Source organism: Suncus etruscus, chromosome 10 (genome assembly GCF_024139225.1).
Source record: "Suncus etruscus isolate mSunEtr1 chromosome 10, mSunEtr1.pri.cur, whole genome shotgun sequence".
Taxonomy (NCBI): Eukaryota; Metazoa; Chordata; class Mammalia; order Eulipotyphla; family Soricidae; genus Suncus; species Suncus etruscus.
Genome location: NC_064857.1, coordinates 44877488 through 44895536, shown reverse-complemented (window position 1 = coordinate 44895536; position 18049 = coordinate 44877488). Strand labels below are relative to the sequence as shown.

The 18049-nt window shown below is 35.6% G+C and overlaps 1 non-coding gene across 1 annotated transcript; it reads right to left on the bottom strand.

Annotated features, from left to right (window-relative positions):
* Nucleotides 1–784: 784 nt before the first annotated feature.
* On the bottom strand, nucleotides 785–911 carry LOC126021229 (small nucleolar RNA SNORA51). The gene has a single exon (XR_007499823.1). It is a non-coding gene; the product is annotated as a small nucleolar RNA SNORA51 (small nucleolar RNA).
* Between the last annotated feature and the right edge of the window lie 17138 nt (nucleotides 912–18049).

Sequence of the window (18049 nt, the reverse complement as noted above, 5' to 3'; positions counted from 1 at the left end):
TGAGGAGGAATTGGGTGAAGGTGGCTGGAAAGTGAAGGTGGCAGAGAGAAGTGGCACTCTGGTGATGACTGTGGCATTAAAATGATGTGTGTATGAATAAAGTGTGAAAAAATAGCTATATTTTAAATCCCAGAAATTCAATAAAATTGACGAGCTGGTTATCTTCTTAAAAATTTAAGATTTGGGCCCAGAGAGATAGCACAGCTGTGTTTGCCTTGCAAGCAGCTGATCCAGGACCAAAGGTGGTTGGTTCAAATCCCGGTGTCCCATATGGTCCCCCGTGCCTGCCAGGAGCTATTTCTGAGCAGATAGCCAGGAGTAACCCCTGAGCACCGCTGGGTGTGGCCCAAAAACCAAAAAAAAATTAAGATTTTTATCTTCTTAAAATTTAAAAATATAAATAAATTAATAATTTTTATCTTCTTAAAATTTAAAAATATAAATAAATAAAAGTGAAAAAATAAAAGAAAAATCCTATCAAATGCTTCAGGACAGTGTTTCTTGAGAGTTTATAGTTACAGGAAAAGGGACATACACGAATTTATTTCCTATTTCTTCAAAACTAAACCAATTTATAAGTTTATGAATACAGCAAACTAATTTATAAATATTGCAAAAGTAAAAGTTACAAAGACATAAATCATTAGTGAACTATCTGTTCATCAGTTGTAAACTTTCCAACATATTAATTTAAATAAATGCAGCTTTATTGTTTAAATAATTAATTACTGTCAAGTTACTGTCAATAGTTAGCAGCCCAGAGTTAAAATAAAAAAATCTTTTTTTTTGTCCCCCAATTCATAATACAGACCAGGCAAAGGGCCTGTGTTGAGGTATATATAGGGTTCATTTACTGTACCTCCTCTTTCTATACAGTCAGTGTAAAGAAAATAAAATAAAGTAAAAAAATCATAAATTTTTGAAATTTTAGTGTTATCTTTGTAACAAGTGTCTGATATCAAATATACCCCACAAATATCAATATACATTATATGATTATCATATGTGTGAAAAGTAATGCTAGTAGTCAATACTATATCAATAATATTTCTAAAACGTTTAATGAAGGTACTATACACTTTACAAAGTATTCATAATTGTCTTTCCTTATACAAAATTCTAATCCCAGCACCAATGTCAATTTATTTCACATTTTTTATTGTTATCTCTAATAAAACTAATATGGTCATAAATAAATTCCTAACAATTTTTCTTCATTTTCTAAAATTATTTGTGCATAAATATTCTAAGAGGCGTCTATATTTGCTCCAAATATTGTTTTTAAAGACACAGTATTTATAGAAAAAGAAAAAATGAAAATAGCACTCTTGTTATCTCTGAAGCATCCAGACCATGTTGATAATAACTAAAAATTGCAGGTGGAGGAATTTTTTCATAGTGCCTTTGGGTAATATCATCCTAGTTGCACTACAAGAGCCTTTGGCCATTTTCAATCTGTGCCTCATTGGATAGTTATTTGCATCCTATGGAGACATTTTAAAATTAGCTCTTTAAACAGGGATCTTACTTTTCCTTCCCAACATTTTCCAGCCTGCAAGCATCTTTTCTCCAGATGCCACAGACACCAATGTGTTCCTTGGGACTGAGCCATTGTATATCTGAGTCATGGCACAAAATATATTTTTCTTAATTTATGCTCTCGTAAAAAAATAATGTGAGACATTTGCTATTTAATTGCATCATAAATTATTTATCTTAAAGAGTTTTATTCACCAGACACACAGGTGATCCAAGAATTCAAAGGCACCAAACAAATGTAATGTATTTCTCTCACTACTCCCTAATACTTAATGTCTATGTGACTTGGCTTAAATTTCTAAAATACAAGAATGTTGAAATTTCTCTCTGGCCAGTTTGAAGAGTGAATTAAACCTAAAATTATCAGCTTTACACAGTTGCCTCTTCATTTTGGCCCCAAGGTATTTACTTAACAAAAAAATTCAGTCTCTTCCAACTACATTATATTTTGGTATAGCCTTCAATACAATTCTTCCAGTCTCTGCTCTCTATATCTTTATTTAAAAAATTAAATAAAATCTGGGAGAAAACCTAGATGGAGCAGCTTTCTGGGTGGATTCTTAGAAATATAGCACAGTTTCCTGGATAAATTTCAGCTTTCTTGTTATCCCAGTTAGAATTAACTAATTTGAATTCAGTAGTTCTCAGAATAGGATGGTTTCTCTACCTGTCCCAGGTAATATTTGTCAATATCTGCGATGCTTTTTATTGACATTGATGTATTTAATATCAGGCATTTATTACAGAGACAATACTAAAATTTCAAAATTTTATGTTTTTATTTCAATTCTTGACCGCTATCTAGACAGTAACTGTAACTTGACAGTAAATAAGTCTTTAAACAATAAAATTGTATTAAGTATAATATATTTGTTGGAAAGTTTACAAGTGATAAATGGATAGTTCACTAATGATTTATGTTTTTGTAACATTTATCTTATGCTAACTGGACATATGGCCTGGAGGATAGAGAAAATGGTACTATTAAATATTCTATCTAGGTAGAGCATTCCCCAAAGCAAAACTAAACTAAAGGTCAATGTTTCTAAAGCCTCCACTTTACTGAAGTTTATTCTCTCTGCATATTTTTCCATCATGACTTGAAAAGCAATCTAAAAATAAATTATTTATCATTCCCCACTACCAAAGTCAAGACCTATCATAGGTGATTAAATATAAGTACACATAAAGTTTTGAGTTTTTTAAATCAGTTTTAAATACAATACAGTTTTAAGTACAGACTGATTTCAGTTGTATTTAACTGTATATAGTCAACATTTAGCATCCTTTGTCTTCATCCCTCAGGATATTCTAGACTAGGTTTTACTAAAATGATCAAAATAAAAGATGACAATGCAAAGTCCAGATTGTTAAATCTTCCCTCTCCTCATTATACAAACCAATAATCTAAAAGTAGAAACTTACCTAAGTACCAAGGGAATGCCAGTTCATGGTAGTTCTAGGAACATGATTATTGCCATGTAGATTGTAGGCACTCAAAAGTAAGGACATATAGATCACTAAGATTCTGCAGGGTAAAATAAGTTTGAATAATTGTACTTGGCTAGCCCTTGGTGTAAGGGGAGCTAGATGAAAAGAGATGTATTGAAAAAAAAGGGAGAGAGAACTAAAATAAAGGATAGGATATGTAATTTAGACACTTTGAAATGCTTCAGTGTTTGATGCCAAGTGGACATTTAGGCATATTGCTTCTTTCTTGAGTTGAAGTTCTAAGTTGATATAACTGTTATTTTTTTATAACTGTTATTTTGTAGTAATGAAATACTTGAGTGACAACCAACAGACATTTATGGGATATTAAATATAACAGTAAGGTACTTGGCTTTCTCTGTTGGGGAGGGTGGGGAGAAGTATTACCCTATAGAAGTATCATCAATCACTAGCCATTTCACTTAGGAAGCTTGCAATCTATAGGTAACTTTGTGCCATTTTCTTCTGCTACCTTTTAGCCTTTCAAGTTGTTATATTTTATCTTTTGTGAAGAGAAAGCCATAGTGATGAGTAATTGCTATAGCTTTTATGGACCTCTGAAAACATCCTGATGGAGGTTAGGCTTTGAAAGTTCTGTAACTGTGTCTGTAAAGTGTTTTTCCTTTTCATTTTTCTCATATTTTCTGCATCAGCTGTGAAATACCTTCCAAAGGCAATGAGAAATGATGGTTTTTGACATAAATATAAGGTTTGTATCTTTCCTCTTACTTAGGAAAGAAGATGTGTTTAATGTTATAGCTCCCAAATTATCTTTTGCAAACTTCTGCATACTTTACTAAGAGGTCCAACTTTGATGAAGTAGGTGTCGAACCTGAAGGTGTTTGCTTCTGAGATGTTTGAGCATTCACTATGGCAAATATGGAAAGGAAAATAAAAATAGAGAACGTTTATACTTATCTGCATCATAAATGTATTGGTTTTCTAATGAACCTATTGGTCTGCTTATGGAATAATATAATATAATCCTATATATGTAAACAAAACATTGTTCTTGCTCTCTTTAAATTCCCTTGCTAATTATAATTCACCTGTTGCTTTCCATCAAGGATAATTGTGCCCTGAAATTAGTGTTTCTTAACAAAGGTTTGCATGATCACCTTTGAGTCCCCAGAGTATTTACTACAAAGGGGCATAAAATAATCTGTCAGAACACAAGTCTAGGAGCCAGCCAGAAGAATCATTTTAGATGATTTTCAGCACAATTTAGAGGTAAATTTTATTGTCACAATTAGAGGAGAATTCTACTAACACATAGTCAGCAGAGGTTAAAAATGCTATTTAAAATTTTTATATTTTACCTCATATTTCCATATCTTTTTACAAATTGAGAAAAGGGAAAAAATGGATAAGGCTCATGGCCAAGTGATCTCAGGTGCATTGGTGGAACAAATAAAGATCAGAACTAATTACCCAAGTCAAAGTCAACAACAATAGAATCAAGAGATCCAAACTACAAGCCAAACACATAAGGACCTGTAAAGGTGATGATATGGGATGGATACTGGTAACTTTGGTGGAGAGAGCTCAACACTGGTAGTGGGAATGGCCCTAATTCACTTTCATTATATGCTTTAAATATAACTATGAAAAACTTGTTATTCCCAATAACAATAAAAATAAAATAAAATAAATAATATAGTGGATAGCAATAGGCTTAATACAGTTCTTCAGCAAGGAATTATCCAACCCAATGTCAGCAGTGCTGTATTTAGCTGTCACTCAAACCCTTCTATATTCTGGCCTCTGATATGTCCACTCTATATAATCACTTAACCATGTCACATATTGTTCTTTATAATCTTTTTATAAGACTGACATATGTCATAGGCAAATTCCAATTGGATTATTTTTAATTATTGTAGGACTGTGATTTTTTTCCTATAGTATTCACTGTTGCATCATCAAGTGCTCAATAAACAGATGTTAAGTAAGTGAGTAAAATGAACATAAAATACCATGCATAGATCATGGTCTTTTGTGAGCCCTCGTCTCTTCTCTTTGCCATTAGAACAAAGCAAAGATTTCCTTCAACACTCAGGCTTAACCTTTTTAAAATGTTCCTCTTTTATTTTATTTATTTATTTTGGTTTTGGAGCCACAACTGGCAGTGCTCAGAGTTTATTCCTGGTTCTGCACTCAGAAATTGCTCCTGACAGGCTCAGGGGACCATATGGATGCCAGGAATTGAACCCGGGTCCATCCCAAGTTGGCCGAGTGCAAGGCAAAAGTCCCATCACTTTGCTATCTCTCGAACCCCGATGTCTTTTTAATTTAGATTGATTTTTGTTTTGTTATGACCACTCTATAATTTATTTTCTTAGAAGTACCTCCTCTAAATGACTCCCAGGTATTTCAAGATAGGGCTTGTTTACTGTTTATACAACCAAATAACACTTACATTATCTGATGCTGTGGAGTTTCTTAATAAATATATCATGAATAAATAACTGAAAAAATTGGCAAGACTCACCATATGATAGATATGATAGTAGTTTAGTTTACCACATGGTGAGCAGTCAGTTTCATTTTATTAACTAATGAGTATGGTTTTCCAAGCCTCCCGCCAGGTGGATTGAATCTGGTCAATGAAAAGGGAGGATAGTTAAATCCATCAGTCCATGAGGCTGGAAGTCCCCTGACCTTATGCCTTTGTCCCTTAAGTCTATCTTTTGTTTTTGTTTGTTTGTTTGTTTGTTTTTTGGGGGGCATACTCAGTGGTGTTCAGGGGTAACTCCTGGCTCTGCTCTCAGAAATTGCTCCTGGCAGGCTCAGGGGACCATATGGGATGCCAAAAAATCGAACCCGTGTCCATTCTGGATTGGCCGCGTGCAAGGCAAAAACCTACCATTGTGCTAACTCTCCAGCCATCTTTTCTTCTCTCTTAATCTTTGAGATGTCACTGCTTCAGACCCATTCACCCAGGATTGGATGGCAAGTGGAGTCTTTCTTTATATCTGGTGCCTGGACAAATAGGTGCCAACGGGCCTGTTTTACAATAGACACCCTCTGCCTCTTCTGCTGGAATATGCCATGAGTGCAGCCTCTCCGTATAATCTCCCTGTGCTTCCCTATCCAAGATTTGTTGCTATCCCTATTAAACACAAGTCCTACAAAAACAAAAAATATTTCTATCTCTATGAAACCCTGATACCCCTAGAGCTCATCACTTATTGCACCCTGCAATGCCCTCATCCTGTAGCATTTTAACCTAACATGACAGAAATAGAGGATTGCAACTGGGAACCAGAATGTCAATATTGACCAACTTTTCAAATGGGATCCTAACTCAGGAAATAATCTTGGCCAGTGACTCTGCCTAGCAGATGCAGGAGATGCTGAAGTATCGTGCACTTCATTAAACAGACAAAGCAGGGGAATTTATGTATTAATGGGTATTTCTTAAAAGACAACGTTATTATTACTTATGAATTAGAGAATGTGGAAAATGTCAACTACTGAGAGAAAGATACTACAACTTAGACATAGTCCACTGTTTCCCTAATGAAATACCATCACAGATCTACTCCATGCATCTTTTGACATTATCTAATAATTTGTGGCAATATACTCTTTTTCCTTTTTTTTATATAAATCCAGTAAAATGGGATATCTTACTAAAAAAAGTTCCTATCTATTGAACAAAAAGACTCTAAAATTCAAATGTTGCAGGTGGGTTCTATAAAGCCCTAAACATTTGTGATATTGTCTTGAATTAAGCTTCCGTTGCTCTGAGATTAGACATACACCCCAGAAATGGGTGCATAGAGGCCTTAAATAGAATTGGGACAGGTCTCGTGCCACCTGGGAAGCTAAAGATGAAGCCTATATTGTGTAGTGTGAGACCTAAAGCCCCCTGGGCTTAGTACCAAGGTGATCTCAAGCCCACTGTAAAGCCACTGTAAAGTATTTTTCCACTCTACAACTTCTCCATAGGTGTTCCTCAGAGGGTGTTAGCCCAAAGATAAAGTCGCAAAATGCACACTTTATATGCAAGACCCCCACTGTCTTGCAGAATTAGAGAAACTAGGTGAGTCCAAATGTTCCACCAGATAAGGACCCCTTGACACAAAGTTGAGGCAGTAACAAGTTGAGTTGAGACATCAATCCTAAGATATGATGTGATTTGAGTGAAAAAATTGGAAATGGGCCAATCGTGTAAGTTGTGAAGGATTAACTACTTGTACTAACCAATGAAATGCTTGTATTATTGAAGCTTGTAAAGCCCTATTAGAGAGTTTGGAAGTTTGAAGTGGGATCCTTGTCAAGACTCCACAGTGTACTTGGACCTCGGCTAGTTGAATAAACCCCTTTCTTCATCTTGTATTATCAGAGGTGGTCTTTGATTCTCAGCACCGACATGGGTGTCAACTTGGACCCTACAGAACATCCTAAAGAAAGACTTCATCCTGCATGATGATGATAGGGACTGCACAAAACGGAGAAAAGGATTTTGGTTCTGACTTGGAAATAGCTATACAAACCTACATCTATTGCTGTTTCCAGACCAGGTGTACAAGATGAATTTCCACCAGGGCTGCAATTCCAATTGTGGAATGGACACCAAAGAGATCGCTAAGGTGCTGGCAGTTGTGGGTATCACCCTGGACAAGATCACCAACTGTGGTCAGAGGAGGATAAAGCTCATTGCTGGCACAAAGTCCCCACAGATATAGCTTCTGGCAATTCCCCTACTGAAGAAGATTGATTCAAGTCAAATCCACCTCCCCTTTTGGCCAGAAAATCAAGAACTTGAAATCAGCATCCAAAAAGCCTTGACTCTTAAGAACTGAGAGAGGAACATTAGACAGCTGGCAGGCTCCTGCAATAACAAAAAAAAAAAAAAAAAAAAAAAAATCCAGCAGGGTCAGACCACCAGCCATGGAAAATTTAAATTTATCAAAGTGATGGGCAAAGGCTGCTTCAACAAGGTCATGCTAGCTGAGCTCTAAGGCAAATAGGACATTAGAGAGCCCAAGGGCTCAAGTGTGATGTTTTAAAGTGACAGACACTAGTTAGAAAAACACTGAGGGAAAGGGAACCTTTACTTTTCTCAAGACCAGAAGGACACTGGGATTATGCAAAGTAAGAGATGTGCCTGAAGCCTGCAGTTAAAAAGCCTGTGTTTTCTGAAAAAAAATCACCCTGCTCTAATCTAATCTAGGTCCAAAGTTTTTATTCCAGCTTTTAATGAGTCTGTGCAATATAACAGCCATTTTTTTTAATATAAACTCTGTTTTGCAATAATCTCTTCTTATTGGATCTATTTACCCATTCTTTTGGCAGTGCTGGTGCTATTGACTCTGGGACCCTGGTTCTTGAAGAGAACAAAAAGTACACATAGAAAGAATAGCTTACCTCAATATTTTGTTTTTAACTAACATAAAAGAGGGAGATATTGGACCTGGAGAGATAGCACAGTGGCATTTGCCTTGCAAGCAGCCGATCCAGGACCAAAGATGGCTGGTTCGAATCCCGGTGTCCCATATGGTCCCCATGCCTGTCAGGAGCTATTTCTCAGCAGACAGCCAAGAGTAACCCCTGAGCACCGCCGGGTGTGGGCCAAAAACAAAAAAAAAAGGGGGGGGGAGGAGATATCACTATACACACAGAACACGCATCCTGCTTTTCCTTTTCTACACACTATTTTCTTCCATTTACCTACCTCCTTTTGAAATGTAAAGACCCATCTAGACTTGATTAGTGAACAACCTAGGTTTAATTTGTTTTAAATACTTTTGTGTTTTAACTATGTGAGCCCTCCCACTGTCTCCAGACGAATTGAATCTGGTCAATAAAATGATCACAACAGGTAGGAGAGGCAGCTCTCTCAGACCACATTGCCAGAAGTTCCATGACTCCCATGCTTTTTCCCCCCTTAAGTCTGTCTAGTTTTCCTTTTTTTTTTCCAAAAACTTTTTCCCCAAAGTTTTTTTAATTAAAATATTTATTTAAGCACCATGATTACAAACATGTTTGTAGTTGGATTTAAAAAAAGAACACCTTCCTTCATCAGTGCAACATTCCCACCACCAGTGACCCCCATCTCAATCCTCCACAACCCCCTGTCTGTTTTCTAGACAGGCATTCTATTTCTCTCACTTACTATTCTTATGATGATAGTTGTTGATGTACATATATCTGGTGTAGTTATATCTAGTTTTTCTTAAGCCTTGTGGTGTCCTGGCTTCAGATCTATTCATCCAGGGTTGAATTACAGCAGGCAGGTGGAACTTTTATAATATTAATCCTTCAGAATTTGCTAATAATTTAACATGAATTTAGAATAAAAATGTTTGTCCTGCACACTTGTTTGCCAGGCTAGAGAAACTTTGCTTTCTTGATTCTTGTATTAAACTGTCCAGTGATTAGCCAAGCATCACTAGAAGTAGTCCTAGGTTACTCCGAAAACCACTTGGGAGACCCTCTCAAAACAAATATGCAGGATCATAGGCTCTAAATAAAAAAAGTCCTCAAATATTTTAAACAGGGACCAGTGCACTGTACTTCAGACCCTTGGAGGTCCAAACTATAGTTTTTAAAAGAAAACTATGTACAAATTTCTATGCACAATGCATATATCTTATTTTGAAGTAAGAAAAACAGCAGAGGCAAGAACACTAGATGAGCCGAACAAATGTCCTTGGCAGGCTGCATGTAACCTGTGGGCCTTAGTTTGAGGATGCTTGTGACATCATTTATGTTAAATCAGAGTGAAAGAAGACAGATTATTTTTATATCTCCCAGATAATATATATATATATATAACAAACTCACTGAAGACTCACTTGACTAGGAAACAAGATTTACCCTTCAAAACCAGGTTCTCCTTAGAACATAAAAATCACTTGTGTGTTTATAAGTTTCAATTAATAAATGCTACATGATATCAATAAGGACAAAACAAAATTATTTATTTTCTTAATCTTATTTTATTGAAACAGTTGTGATCTACAGAGTTCTTCATACTTCAGTTTCAAATATACATGAGTCAGGCCCTTCCCACCACCAGCATCAACTTCCCTCCACAATGGACCGAGAGTGCATCCTATCTCACCATCCTTTACCCCCTGGCCTACCGGTGTAACAGGCCCCTTTGAGTTTAGATTGTTGAAGTTTAGGTTACTTGATTCTATTAGCGTTGACTTTGGCTTGGATATTTAGTTATGTCCTTATTATTTCCCTGTCAATGCATCCAAGACCACTTGGCCCCTAGGTTCCAGCCTTTCTTTGATACTTTCTTCTTAGTTTTATAGAAAATTGTGGGGATATATGGTAAAAAAAAAAAAGTAATTTATGTACCAAGGTTCTATGAAAAAGGTGGGAGTCCAATTTAAATATAAGAGATAATAAAATACAATAAAAAATTTTGCATGTGTGGTAGATTGTTGGTTTTTTTGTTTTGTTTTGCATAGACTCAGAAAAATTTGGGGAAAATAAAAAGTAAAAACCTTTGGCCTAAAAATGGAGAGACCTTACCCATGATGTATTCTGGCATATATGAGACCAATTCCAGGCTCCAAACTTACTAGGTTGTCCAACCCAAAGTCTTTCTCTGTGGTTCCAACAACCATTCTTCACTCACAATCACAGATGTTGCTGTCAGGTTTCTATAGTTAAAGATCATGGTTTTTGTACAAATCAAATATCTAAGTCAGGATGACATGGAGTGTCAAGAAAACATTTTGTTGTTGTTGTTGTTTTTTGAATCACACCCGGCAGCACTCAGGGGTTACTCTTGGCTCCATGCTCAGAAATTGCCCCTGGCAGGCACGGGGCACCATATGGGATGCTGGGATTCGAACCACAGTCCTTCTGCATGCAAGGCAAACACCTTACCTCCATGCTATCTCTCGGCCCAAGAAAACATTTTTCAATTGTTTCTAGTTAAATAAATAAGGAAAAATAGAAATTGTGGCTAAAGAATAATGAAGGCTATTTCTGCAGACTTTTTTTTATTCTTTTTTATTTTGGATTTTGGGCCACACCTGGCTATGCACTCCTGGTTATACACTCAGAAGTTGCTCTTGGTTTGGGAAACCATATGAAATGCTGGGGGTTGGGGGTGGGGAATGGAACCGTGATTATTCTTCCTCGGTCAGTCAGCCAAGTACAAGGCAAATGCCCTACCAATGCATCACAGCTCCAGCGCCTTCTGAGGACTATAGATGTGTGTCTTGTACACACTCACATCAAGAACTCTTGTCTTTCAGCAAAGTTAGGCACTGCCATCCTGAAGTGAGGCAGTGAGTTTACTATCTTTTAAAATATAAATGAATGCCTAAGAAGTAACGGGATTCATTTGAAGTTAGAGGGATCTGTATGTGCATGTGAGGTGAGATGAAAGCCTCAGGATGCTGTCGAATCTTCTGATCTGTTGGCTAGAATAAAGAATATGCCTCAGAAAGCTTAACAAACTTGCTGATCATTAAATCGATACATTTCAATATTTGTTAGTTTAATGGAAGCTTCAAGTGACTAATTTTCTATTCATAAAAAATGTATCAACAAAAATCTTTTGATCTATACATTTTTCTGCTGTGACAGCACTTTGTGAAAAGAAAAATCATTCAATAGAGAATGTTCATTTTTGGTTTTGAATTGGCTTTTATTAATTTCAAGCGCTGACAGGCATGATGTCAACTTATATTAAACAATTCTTTTCGTGGATATGGAAAGTATCATGTTTTTTAATCTCTCATAAACTAAGGAGTTGGTTTTTAGTGATGTGGAGTTTGTGCCAGGTCTTTGGAAGGACAAAAAAACCCCAAACAAATGGAATGATTGCATAGTGGTAGGACATTTGCCTTGTAAGCATCTCACCCTGGAAGGATTTAATCCCCAGCATCTCATATGGTCCTTTGAGCCTGCCAGGAGCTATTTCTGAGCACAGAGCCAGAGAGCCTCTGGGTATGGCCCAAATACCAAACAGCAAAAAGCAATACAACAAAAGCACAAAACAAAAAAGAAACAAACAAACAAACAAACACCGTGAACTAGTCCCTCTAGTGGACAAAAATCTACTTACAGGGATATTCATTTATCTCGGGAATCTGATTCAGTCAACAAATTCAGTAAGACTTGTGGAAAGAATGTGGACTCACCTTGGAGCTTTTTAGAGGATTTTTTGTTTGATCATTTTTTCATGCTGTTATAAATGTTTTGGATAATGATGAAAAGGAAAAAGTCCTGATCTTGATTTTTATGATTTACATGCTCTTTATTAGGTTCAGCAAACAACACTCGCTGAATCTGTTAAAAATTGACAAACGACCTCAAAGAAACATTTTACTAAGAAACAAGAAGATATGATACCTTAATATTGTGCAAGGTTATTATCATCAGGGAAATTCAAGTCAAAACAACGTGGTATTTCTATCCTGTTCATCTGATGCCTATTACAGTCACATAAAGGCAAGTTCTTTTGTGGTGGAGAAAGGAGAAACCTTGTATATTGCTTTCTGCAAGTAATTTAATGCTGATACCAGATTAAACAGCATGGAGATTCTGCAATAAATTAAAAATAGAACTGAGAGACAATTTGGCTAGAATCATTATCTCTAAACAATATGCATGCTCCCAGGTTTTTTGCATCATTATTCACAAAACCTCAGGTTTGTAAATAGCTTCAATCAAAGGATAAATTAATGGATAATGAATGTTTGGTATACACTTGCAGCATAATATTGTTTAGCATGTAAACTGAAGAAAAATCTGCCTTTTGCAGCAAAGTAGATTACTTCTATATATATAGTTATAGTTTATATTATATCTATATCATATTTTATACCTATATAATCTATATTATATTTAATATATTATCTATATTAAATTATATAAATAATATATAGGTAATATATTATCTATTTAAATATACAATAAATATATATTTATATCTATATTATATAAAATATATCTAATTATATCTATATTATATAATATCTATCTTATATCATTTTAAATGAAATAGTCATATTAGAAAAGACAAATATTGAGTGGTACAACATATTCCATGGACTCTAAAAGAAAGTCACCTCACGCAAAATGTGAGAAGAAAAAGTGTTTTAGAGGTGGGATGACAGAGGAATATAGTAGATTAAAGGGTATTCATTTGCAGTAATGTGTAAAGAGTCATGTTCTAATGTTTTAATGTTAAGTGTATGAGTACATTTTGTGGCTGGTGCTATATTTTACTACTAGAATTTTCTATGAGTACAAAACAAATTTTTTTATAATAAATGATAAATGTGGGGCCAGAGTGATAGCATGACAGTAGGTCATTTGCCTTTCAAGCAGCTGACCCACGACAGACTGAGGTTCAATTCCAGGTATTCCATATGGTACCCTGTGCCTGCCAGGAGCTATTTCTGAGCGCAGAGCCAAGAGGAGCCTCTGAGTGCTGCAGGGTGTGGCCTCCCTCAAAAAAAGATAATTGTATTAGGTTATAGATGTTATCATTAACAGCATATGTGGAGTTCTTTCATGAGGCATACATACATTTCATCATTACATTGAACACTTTAAAAGCCTTACTACTTTATTTGTAAAATTTACTCTAATAATCACAAGAAATTTATCTGATCTCTAATACGTAACAGAAGATTAAAGATTAAAGAGAGACAGAATATAAATTTTAGGGTATTTTTAGGAGAAGGAGAAGCTCAGCAGGAATTTTTATGGCAGAGAAGAGTTGCCCTTTAGAGGTAGAAATATCTTCATTGTATTCTAAATGACAGTAGAATCAAGTGTAAGAAGAAAATTGGGCCCAAAGACATTAAAGCATTTGCATAAGCACCACTTTAGAGGCCCACCATTCCAGTAAGAAGATCTCTATTCCAGGTGAATTGTACAAATTATCTAGTCTCTTAAGTAGGAAGAAGGTAACATGATATGAATTGACATTGCTTTTAGAGAATAGGTGAGCTTTTGGAACTTTAGTGGGACTAAAGAATAGGAGAACTAAAGTGGAGAATTTTAGTGGAACTAAAGAATGGAACTAAATAGGAGAAATTTAAAGGAATTAAAGGTGAGATTTTAGTGTTTACAGTCAATGCTGATGATAGCCTGAACCAGACTGGAATCGTGAAAATGGTTGTTGGAAGTGGTCAAATTTAGGATATACGTTAATGGAATTCTCATGAGTAATTTATCAAGTGATCAGTATGGTACAGTGAGCTAGAGAAATATAAAATATTAGTTTCTGAGTTTGGGATTAAATATATAATTCATTCGCTCTACAGTGAACACTGGGAAAAGAACAACAAAATAAATCTCCAAAATTCTTATTTGATAGAAAGAGATGGGTATTCAACAAAGAAGTACAGAAGGACAAAACTAATACTGACAAGGAATATCACTTTATTAAATATTGCACTAGATGCATATTCACAATCTAGTTAAAAATAATTATTGAGTAGAATCTCATATACATCTTGGCAACTATTTAAAGTTATATCTTTTATTTAAATTAAGAACAAAAGTTTGGTTTTGGTGCACATCTCAGTTGTGCTCAAGTGTTATACTTGGCAGTGTGTAGCGCATCATATGTCATACAGGAGATCAGATACAGACTAACCTCTACCTAGTATAGTAGGTGCCTTAACCGCTGTATTATCTCTTTGACCTCTCAGTTGTCACCATTACTATAGAATGATGGTTATTTTCATACAACAGTACAGAGTACAGCACGCTAGCTTGTATAAAATACATCTTTTGTTACTGATCTTGCCAAAGAGGAAAAGGGGCCTTTTGAGTATATCCAAGTTGCCTTTAAGTAAAAATTTATAAGAATATAATAGCAAAGAGACACAGGTGTTTTGAATTTCTAAACTTTATTGATTCTATGCATTCCCTTTGACAAGTACAGAGACCTTGAAGAAGTTGACTTTCAACTGGATATATAGGTGCTGTAGTTTTTTAATACATAGAATAAGACTTTCAAATTAAACAGGATAAAGATATTGAACTTCTTGGTGGTTAATTTTTGCTACTTGTTTCTTTATAAAGCATAACTTATAAGACATTATTTCTTGTTCCATATGTGAACTGGTAATTGCAGTATTGAAATACAAAAGAGCCAAAATTAGAAGAATAAATTGTGACTAATTCTGACTTTTTTGCAAAACATGGTGACAGATTTATTATTTTTGCTAATCAGTTTAAAACCAACTAGACCAAGAGTTTGGAGAGATAGAACATACGCTAGGACAATTGCATTTCATGAATTCAACCTGAATTTAATTCCTGGCACCTTATGTGGTCTGCTAAAAAATACTAACATCACATTTTAATAAGAAGAATGTGCCATTTATTACATTATTTAGTATTGTTCGCATTTTCATTCTGAAACTTAGAATTACTTCATTCATTCATCTGCATCTGCGAGAATATAGAATAGAAACCTGACTTTGGATATCTTGCCTCTTACTCTTTGAATAGGTAAATGGGACCTATCTCTAAATTGTCACTATACGTTTTATGGTATTTTTTTTTTTAAGGGCAAAAGGATGGGCCACAATTGTCTCTGTTCAGGACTTATTTTTGCTGATAAGTGGGAGGGTGGGGATCATAATAGATGCTGGTGTTCTCAGGAATAAAAACATAGTGAGGTCAGCTGCATTATGCAAGATTTGGTCCTTTTTTTAAAAACTTTTTTTTATTTTTTAACTGAAACCGAACAACAGACATGTTTACAATCACAGTGCTTAAACAAAGACACTATTATAAGAAAAGAAATTAAAAATATATCTTCAGTCCATTTTCCTTTTTTCTCTCTTCTTTTTCTTCTTCCTCTTCCTCCTCTTCTACGTCTTCCTCATCTTTTCTTTCTCCACTGCTTCATTTTCTTCTTCCTCTTCTTCTTCCTCCTTCTTTCTCTTTTCTTATCTTCTTTTTCTTCTCTTCTTTTACCATCCTCATTCTCCTCCTATTCTTTTTTATTCCTCTTCCACTTCTTTCTCCTTTTCTTCTTCCTCTTCTTCCTCCTCCACTTTTTCTTTCCATTCTTCCTTTTTCTTTTTTATTCTTCTTCCCCTTCTTCCTCTTCTTCTCACACTTTCTACAAATCTTCTTAATATTCTCTTCCTGAGTCTCTGGAACTCCAATGATATCTATATTGTTTCTGTTGCCCAATCAAAAGGAGAGATCAGCACCCACCTTATTGGGTGGAGCTCTTACCTGGCTTGGACCCTGGAGATTATGTTCGATGGTGTCTCCTTGGCTGTCTTGGGCTGAAAAGCAGACAGAGAGCAAGGCAGCAATCTTTTATAAACTTCTCCAGGTTTGGGCTCTTGAGATTGTGTTTAATGGCATCTTCTTGGCTGTCTTGGGCAGAAAAGCAGACAGGGATCAAGGCAGCAGTTTTTTTTATAAGGCTCTCCGGTGCCCAATCACATGGCAGGGATTGGCACCTTATTGGGTTATTTTACTCAATGAGCATAAAGAATGAGGAAAGGATTTCTTCTCTTCTAAGCCCCTGCTTGCCTCCTGTGGAACTTTGGGAGCCCTAGGACAGGACAGTGTTAACTCCTTATTTGGGTGTGTCAGTACAGACCTCAGGGAAGAGGCAGTAGGGAAAGAAGGTAAAGACCATATGGTTAAAACCTGTCAACTCAGTTTTCTAAAATCATGTAACAAATGAAACATTTAATAGACAAATAGCTTCTTCCAACAGATAATAAAGAAGAGATATAGGAAAATCTATCTTTGCTTTATATTCACTTACAAGGTCTGATGATTAATCTTTCCCGAAGATTCCAATTTGATGGGGTGGGGAAATAGTTAAACAACCAAGTAAGAGGAATCATTAATATTAGTACACACTATAAATATTTAGAAAAAAATAATTTATTATAACTCAGAGATGGAAAAATCTGAGGAGAGAAGACTAAAGAAATTAATTCTAACTCTGGGTTATAGGGAAAACTTTCCTCATCTATTGTGTTTATTATAATTGTGTGAGTCCATCAGTAGAATGCAACTTTCATTAAAGTATAGGTCTTGTCCATTAAGAGAGTTATTTCAGGTGCTTAAAAGAGAATATGTACATTATATGATCTCAATAAATATTTTGAATGACTAAAGAGTTCCCACCCATTTCTATACAATAATAATTTTTATTTTGATCAAAGTGGATTACATATCTTTCACAGTAATATTTTTGGTACATATTAACATTGAATTAGGAAATTCCCATCACCAAGGTTGTCCTCCCTCCACCCCCATTCCCAGCTTTTGGTACATATTAACATTGAATTAGGAAATTCCCATCACCAAGGTTGTCCTCCCTCCACCCCCATTCCCAGCTTGTATCCCATATCCCTGTCCCTTACCCCTCAGGATGCTAGTATAAGTGGTCCCCTCTGTGTGTCTAGCTTTTGTAGATTGGGTATCGATTCTTTTATCGACTTTGGATTTGGTGATAAAGTCCGATTATTTTTTTATAATTTTTATTTTAATCACAGCAATATTTTAGGTACATATTAACATTAAATCAGGGGAATTCTCACCACCGAATTGCCCTCCCTCCACCTCCACTCCGGTCCTGCCTCCCAGAGCTTTCAACCTCACCCCTGGGGTTGCTAGAATGAGTGGTCCCCTCTGTGTCTAGCTTATTACTTAGTGATCTTTCAACTGCTTGGTCACAGCTCCTCCGTTATATCCCCCTCTAATTGGGAGGTGGGACTAGAGAGTTAAGGGTAAGGTCCAATTATTTTTATTACTACTTAGTGAACATACAACTGCTTGGTCTTGGTACTCAAATAACTTTTATTTTGACCAAACTGGATTACAAATCTTTCACAGTAATATTTTAGGTACATAGTGACATTAAATCAGGGGCATTCTCACCACCTATGTTGTCCTCTCTCTACCCCTGTTCCCAGCATGCATCCCATTATCCCCCTACATGCCCTCTCCGGGCTGTTAGTATAAGTCCCCTCTGTGTCTAGCTTGTTATAGATGGGGTATTATTTGTTTGTCATTGGCTTTGGATTTGGTGTTT